At 46.1% G+C, this 6638-nt stretch overlaps 1 long non-coding RNA gene across 1 annotated transcript; it reads left to right on the forward strand.

The window, feature by feature from the left end:
* Positions 1-2604: 2604 nt before the first annotated feature.
* LOC136356093 (uncharacterized) lies at positions 2605-4689 on the forward strand. The gene is made up of 2 exons (XR_010740777.1): positions 2605-3006; positions 4394-4689. It is a non-coding gene; the product is annotated as an uncharacterized lncRNA (long non-coding RNA).
* The last annotated feature ends 1949 nt before the right edge of the window (positions 4690-6638 follow it).

Consider the following 6638-nt stretch of genomic DNA (forward strand, 5'->3'; position numbering starts at 1 on the left):
CCGGTCACGGACCGGATAAGCATGCGCTGCGCTGCATTAAATGCGGCGTGGTGCACTTCGTCCAACCTGCTATAAATGCGGTTAGGTGAGCCCCGCTGTGCTCACCTAACCCACACACGTGGCGCCAAAACCACAGGGGGTCGGGGCGCCCCAGCCCTCGGGGCCGAAACGGGAGCGGCCCGACCCCTCGGGGAGACAGAGGGAGGGGTGGCCACGTCACCTTCGGGCCCGACCCCCCCGAGGGGGTCAGGCCACGTGGGTGACCGCGGCTACCCAAGCCTCTAGTCACGATACCCCCGGCCCCATGTCACCGACATATATATATATATATATATATATATATATATATATATATATATATATATATATATATATATATATATATATATATATATATATATATATATATATATATATATATATATATATATATATATATATATATATATATGTGTGTGTGTGTGTGTGTGTGTGTGTGTGTGTGTGTGTGTGTGTGTGTGTGTGTGTGTGTGTGTGTGTGTGTGTGTGTGTGTGTGTGTGTGTGTGAAAAAATGTCTCAAAAGAGGGGAAGTCTTGTCAAAAATTTTCATTCCAAACTTACTCTGAAAAATTTCAATCAGACCGAGACCGAGACCGAATTTGTCGGTCCTGAGTTTTTTTTTATGAAATTCAGTCATGAGTTTTCAAAGACCAAAATGACCGAAGACTGAAAGACCGAGACCGAATTTTTCGGTCTGACCGAACGCCCACCCCTAGCCACCACTCTGCCCCCGTTCACCGCCGCTCCATCCCGTGCTCCCCGCGGACGGTCGAATGGAGAGAGAAAGAGAAAGAAAGAGAGAAGGGAGAAAGAGGGGAGGAAGAAGAAAGAGAGAGGATGACATGTGGGGCGCACATGTCAGTAGGCCCCACAATTGTGTGTGTGAATGATAAATGGGTCCCACATATATGTTTTTAATTCAAATGCCACCTAAGCGCCACGTCAACACCGCCACGTCATCGAAACCGCCCTCCAAAATGCAAAGCGAGTCAAATTGCATAGGTTTCAACAGTTCGGGGTCGAAATATCCGGTTTTGCGATTTAGGTTCATGGATTACATTCGGGTCACTTTTTAGGGAGTCAAGTTAGACTTATTCCTATATTCCACCCTTGGCAAGGGCATGCATCGCCTTGCCTAAGAGCCCAGAGAAATTACAAGCCCAATAGCGCTCGCACGAGGTGGAGGGGGAAGGGAATGACCGAATGAATGAGTCAGGAGACTCAGAACTGTGGTACGGGCTGGTCCAAAAAGAAGGGAGAGAAAGAAAAGGAACCAGCCCAGAAGAAAACAGTAACTTTTAGCAAAATTGTGTTTATCGCCTAACGTCGTTACCCTGACGGCATCTCGCGTGCTTCTCACGCGGCATGGGCTCGCGAGGAAAGAGGCTCTGACACTAACGGAGGGTAGTCACAGAACAGGCAGCGATCACGGTGCAGGAGCAGATGTGAGCGCGCGCATGCACCCTCTATACAGAGCTCTGCTACTGCTTTTATACCACAAGGCTTTCTTCCCCAACCGAAAGGGCAATCACAGATTAGCCATGGCGAGAGCTAGTTGCTATCTCTGTTTCGTCGGAGCAATCTTTCTCCTTCTCTTAGGCTACGTCGCCATCTATCCTGAGGTTCTTTTCATCACCAAACCGGTGGACGGCCCACCGCCGAGCGCAAGCGCCTCGAACAATACTGGAGCAAAGGTGTGTTTTTTTACTGCGAAAGTGCATACCAAATTCAGAAAGGCCGCGTTTTTTTTCTTGTGCGTGCATAGTAGAGATGGTTTTGGCACAATTTCGTGTACGTTTTGAAGTTTTACATGTACGGTACAGATGTGGGTTTTACGTCAAAATCTTTTGTGCGCGCGTACGGTATAGAAAAAATTCGCATCGGTTTATTCAAATCTGGATCAGTTTTTTTTTTTCTGCGCGTATGGTAGTACATTTTGCATCAGTTCGTTCAAGTTGAGAGATTTTTCACGTACATTACATCAGTCGATGCATGTGTATGATATAGAAGGATTTCGCATGGATTTATTCAAATCCGGATTCAAGTTTGGATTTTTTTCCCCCCACGTGGTTTTGCATCAGTTTTTTGTTCAAAGGTGTGGGATTTTTCCACGTAAAGTACCGTGGATGCATGGGTTTATTCAAATCTGGATCCAAGTTTGGAATTTTTTTCCCCTCACGTATGATGGTTTTGCATCAGTTTTGATCAAAGGTGTGGGATTTTTCCACGTACAGTACAGTGGATGCATGGGTTTATTCAAATCTGGATCCAAGTTTGGATTTTTTTTTTCCACGTATGATTTTGCATCAGTTCGTTCAAGGTGTGGGATTTTTGCACTTACAGTACAGTCGATACACATGATGCGTTCGGTATAGAAGGATCTTGCATGGGTTCATCCAAGTTTGGAATTTTACTTGCTAACCATCTCCCTGCTATATTCCGAATTTGTGACCATCCGATCTGTTTCAAGATTTGTGCTCCCGTTATCGGGCCCGACAGACTACCGGGCTTTTAGACCCGTTTCTTTTTTTGTTAAATCCGATGCCCCGCGCCCGAGGCTGCGTGTCACTCTCCCATCTGCATCCACGCATACGAGAGAGAGAGATTCGCCGGTTCGGTCGCCGCCGGCAACAGGCGTCGCGAGTGAGAGAGATGGCGCTGACCAACCTCGTGCTGGGGGCGGCGGTGTTGGCGGCAGCGGCGCTCCTCTTCGCCACCGACATCCGCAAGTCCGGCGCGATGTTCCGCCGCAACGCCCGCAAGATTTGGGCCTGGCTCGACGAGGAAATGAAATCCGCATCCGCCGTGTCCAGGTAATCTGTCAGCGAGAGAGGGCGATTTGGATAGTCTCCTCCGGTGGACGTGGAGCCCGTGGGAAAAGAGTTGGGGTGTGTTTTGTTGGCGAGGTAATCGCGGTGATTCCGGCGGTCGTCGCCGAGGCTTCTACGGCGCTTCGTGTGGGGACGGTAATGCAGCAATGGCACTTCTCATGCTCTTAGGTGGGGATTTATGATGTATGTTTTGATTTTTATTTTTTGGTGGGGGGGGGGTGAGGGAGGTGGGGGGGAGGAGTTGGTCCAGAACTCCAGATCTGTGTGTTCATGCGGATGCAACTTCCGTTCTGAAAAATTGCGAGCATGTAGATCCATACTGTTTTGACGCTTTTTTCAGAAGTTTATTGATTCTGATTTTTAAATTTTTTTTAGCTTATAACAATGTGTGGCCCTATAGCAGGTGTACCCTTTTTAAAGGAAAGCTATGCTACTTTTGTAATAAAACACATAGCAAAGAGTACAGAGGGAGTTGGATCCTGCAAGTCTTCTGTTTCATTCTGGATAGTAGTTCATAGTTCTAAACAATAGTCAGTTTTGTTCCTTGAGTTTGCCACTTGCTAGTCTCACATCCTTGCGCCCCCTGACAATTTAGGTTTAAGAGAAACAGACTAGGATCGTCACAGCTAATAGATAGTTGCTGAAGAGTAAAAGCTAATAGGTTTTGTAACTGCTAGTAGTTTTTTACTGTCATGATATATTGACAGATGAAATGTTTTTTTTTTTGTTTGTTTTCGAAACACAGTACAGACACATGCACACTTATAAACACGCGCACACTCACCCCTACTATCTTCTGTTTATCTACTATTTTTGTGAATGCAAACAGTTTATGTTAATCATTCCTGGATTGGTATTTCAGGCCAGTGTTCCTGCGTTCTCAGTTTTCAACATAGTAGCAGTTCAGAATCAGTTTTTGCGGTCTCGAGATGAAAGTGTTTTGATTGAGCATTTGGTTACATTTGTTAGTTTGCTATGTCTTCCTATTAACAGAAGATCCTGTAGCACCTGGGTTTCATACATGCTTTCAATGGTGTTGTGTGCTGGAGAGAGTGGTCTTCGTGGATATCTTCTCTCTCTGTTTTTTCCTGGGCGTTGTTTTCAGTAACAAAATGCTGGGCTTTCCCAATTTTGAGAGAGAATGCACTGGGTTTTGTTTCCATGAGGGGAGAAAACGTCGTGGGCTTTCTTCTCTCCTGCGGGCTGTGGGCTTTTCTATCTCCAATAAAACTTGCAAGGCCCACTCAACAAAGCACGCCACGTGAAATGCCCGCGAGGGAGTTTCACGCTGTGTGTGGCCAGTGGGGTGGATGAAAACCACATGCTGATTGTATGGCAGAAAAAACCGACTGAAATACAAAAGAATTTCAGCTGGCTGTCGCATAGACAATCCTTTTTTTTTTGCACTTATGGTGGTTTTACATCAGTTGATCTAAGTGGGATTTTTGCACATGGAATACAACAGTTATGAATACATGCAGCTAACACTAACAATTGCACCTCGTCTCCATCATCTGAACAGGAAATTCATAATGGGCCTCCAAAATCCAAGAGTGGGCCAACACCACCAACTCGCAGGCCGGAGATCCAGATCGTGCCACCTCCACCAACTTCTAAGCTGATTGGGCCGCCACCACCACCACCAGTGCAGAATGGGGCCAGCAAGAAGGAGAAACTTGGGATGACCAAGCCAGTCATCATTGTTGATTAGTTCTCTCTATAAGGCTAGATTGTAATGGGCCTCTTATTGCCTTATTGTACTGCTAAGGAGGTGATCAGAGTTCGAATTTTTTTTATTTATAATTTTTTTTATTAAAAGTTTTACAAAAATAATTTTCCATTTTGAAAATTGACGGAAATAGTCGCCTACCGCCCTCTGGGAGGGCGATTTTTAAAAATCGCCCTCCCAGAGGGCGGCGAAAATGACGTGGCAGACGGCCGTTCGCTCTCGGGCGACGGCCGTCAACGAAATTTGCAGGCGGCCCCCTTGCCGCCCTCCGCGAGGGCGATTTTCTACTGTGCGGGGGGCCGCCTGCAAATGGGCGGCGAGGGGGGGCATGGAATTTTGCAGGCGGCCCCCTTGCCGCCCTCCGCTAGGGCGATTTTGCACTGTGCGGGGGGCCGCCTGCAAATGGGCGGCGAGGGGGCATGGAATTTTGCAGGCGGCCCCCTTGCCGCCCTGGGGGAGGGCGATTTTTGCCTCCCCCCTATAAAGCCCAGCCCCTCCCCTGTGAAATTTCATTATATTCACTAAAAATCCAAAAAAACGAAAGAGAGAGAGAGGGGAGGGCAGCAGAAGGGGAGCGGCGAAGCCCTGCTGGTTCGCTCACTTCATCACAGGTATGCTCCCATACATCTTTTGCATTTGTACTAATATATTACGTTTGAGTACATATGTTGCGTTTTAGTTTTAGTTCCATATATTTTAGCAGATCTGTAGCACACAGCACATATGTGTAGATCCAGAGCATAGAATATAATAGTATGAATTGAGACATAGACAGTAGTGTTAATTGTAAGATGTAGTTTAGTTTGATCTGGAGAATGTAACCTACTTTTAGAAATTTAGAGAACAATATTGTAGAGAATGTAACTTAGGGCGTAGTACAGAAATGCGAGGTTAACGCAGTTATTGTTTTCATCAGGCACAATGTCAAGTAAGGTCACATTTCAGATAGTTCACGGTGAAGGAAATATTAGATTTGGTCCAGATGGTGTTGATCTGTCAGATTTTGTAATGACATCTAAGGGCATCGATAGGCCTGCGGAGAGAACATTTGAGTCAATTTATAGTTGGTTGTTGAGAGGATTTAGAATAGACCAAGAAGTCTACACAATGTCAGTATCTGTTGTAGTGAGTCGTGCAATAGAAGGTTATTTTTGGGAACTAATGCCGATGGACAGCACTGCTGCTTGGAGACGGTATGTGGAAATGGCTTTTGAACGGTCATGGCCCCTCGTTATATTTGTGTCGGTACAAGAGAAAGATACAAATGTTTCAATGCAAACCGAAGATGTGGAGGGTCCTAGCAATGCAGGGGATGTTGTTGGACCATCGATGCAAAATGAGGAAAATCAACCAAGGGAGGAGCAGGCCATGGGCATGGCGGATGAGGGGGAGAGAGTCGGTATAATTGTTGATGAAATGGAGAGGGAAGATTCGGATAATGAGCAAGCGGAGGACGACGCATCATCCGATGAGGAAGGTGATGTAATGGCCACTGATTGGGCAAATGAGGACTTCTCTGGTCTTGTTATATCAGAGGGTGATCATGTACCCTGGGAGTATAAGGAGAACGAGGTAATTGAGGGTGCAAGGTATGCTCATAAGGATGAGATGAAGGAGGCGGTGAAGCATTGGGCAGTTTCATTGCAGAGAGAGTTTAGGGTGGTCAAGTCAACAAATTATGTGTATGAAGTGAGGTGCATGAAGGAAGAATGTCCGTGGCGTGTCCATGCATATAAGGGTAAATGGAATGATTATTGGAAAGTTAGCATTGTGACCGAGCACAAGTGCTACTTACAAGGGGTGGAGAAGTATCACCGAAACATCACTTCAGCTTTTGTGGCAAGTGAGATGTACAGCAGTGTTGTTGGTAACATTGGCTTTGAACCAAAATCAATTATTAGGCACATCGAGAACAAATTCAAGTACACCATAAGCTATGCAAAGGCCTGGAGAGCCAAACAAAAGATCATTGAGATGAGGTATGGCACATTTGAAGCTTCTTATGATAATTTGCCTCGTTTGTTAGCCACCATTGCCC

Source organism: Oryza sativa, chromosome 1 (assembly GCF_034140825.1).
Source record: "Oryza sativa Japonica Group chromosome 1, ASM3414082v1".
NCBI lineage: Eukaryota > Viridiplantae > Streptophyta > Magnoliopsida > Poales > Poaceae > Oryza > Oryza sativa.